Source organism: Rhinopithecus bieti, unplaced genomic scaffold (genome assembly GCF_001698545.2).
Source record: "Rhinopithecus bieti isolate Rb0 unplaced genomic scaffold, ASM169854v2 scaffold_53640, whole genome shotgun sequence".
Classification (NCBI taxonomy): Eukaryota; Metazoa; Chordata; class Mammalia; order Primates; family Cercopithecidae; genus Rhinopithecus; species Rhinopithecus bieti.
Genome location: NW_016821871.1, coordinates 205,297 through 206,743, shown reverse-complemented (window position 1 = coordinate 206,743; position 1,447 = coordinate 205,297).

Here is a 1,447-nt window from a genome sequence, read left to right as displayed (position 1 = left end):
TCATTCTTTTTATGGCAGACTAGTATTTTGTGTGTGTGTGTGTGTGTGTGTGTATAGAAATATATATATATATATATATATAGTAATAAAATAAAATGAGAATAAGATAAAAAATAGAGATTATTGTATAATGTTTTCTGAATATTTAATTGCGTTCATTTGATCAGATTAATTTTCTAGTTCAAGGGTCCCCAACCCCTGGGCCACAGACCACTAAAAGTCCTTGCTCTTTTAGGAACCATGCCAGACAGCAGGAGGTGAGTGGCTGGAGCAAGCGTTACCGCCTGAGCTCTGCCTCCTGTCAAATCAGTGGTAGCATTACATTCTCATAGGAGCATGAACCCTATTGTGAACTGTGCATGCAGGGGATCTAGGTTGTCCATGCCTTATAAGAATCTAATGCCTGATGATCTGAGGTGAAACAGTTTCATCTGAAACCAACCTCTGCTCGCTGACGTCCGTGGAGAAATTCTCTTCCACAAAACTTGTCTCTGGAGCCAAAAGTTTGGAGACTGCCTCTATAGTCTTCTGTTTATGCTACAACACAGTGATAATACTACCTTGTTACCTAGTTTGCTAAGCTATAAGGATTAAATAAAATATATATTTGAGGTTAAATTGGCCAAATAGGGGAACTGATTGTGTTTGTGAGGTACAGCCTTTGTATACAGCTCCTAACATTACCCACAGTGAATGTATTAATATTATGACATGATTTAGATACCATGAGGAAACACAGAAAATTTTAGTTATAAAAAATTATAGACACATTACCTTTATCATCTGTTGTGTAATTCTTTTCTTTCTGAGCCTCTCTGTTTTCTTTTGGTACAAAACCAATTTTGAATTAACTACAAAAATATTTATTTCCTACTATTAATCTTGGTGGAATTTTGTGAAATATAATTTTGGTGAAATATCTGAATTCCAGTGAACACTGAAATAAAGCTCTCTCTGTCCCATTTAATGTTCAGAAGTCTGTTTCTTCAAAAAGCAGTCCCATTTGCTATCCTAGAAATTATGTGTGAGATTTATACAATAATCTTTACTCCAAGCACATTGAACCAAAAATAAATAAATAAATAAAGATTAGTTTAGAACTAAAATTTCAATTTAAATTTATTCTAAGACCATCTGTAACTTTTAGATTGTTGTTTTTGGGGAGTATTGATGCAGAAAATCACATTATTTAAAAGGAAATATCTTAATATGGTTTAATTGGAAATCTGAAAATCATATAACTTATCAATAGATACTGGATTGGAAGCTTATCTGTACTCTGGAAGTTACACATTTTTTCATATCTTCTCTAAGTTAGGGAATTCATTTAACTAGCTGATATAACATAGCAAAATTTCTGGCTATAGTGTATTCACAAGTATTCTGAGAAGAATAGCTGATGGAGTGATATATTTCAAATTGTGTTCTAGAGCTAGTAGAAAACAAA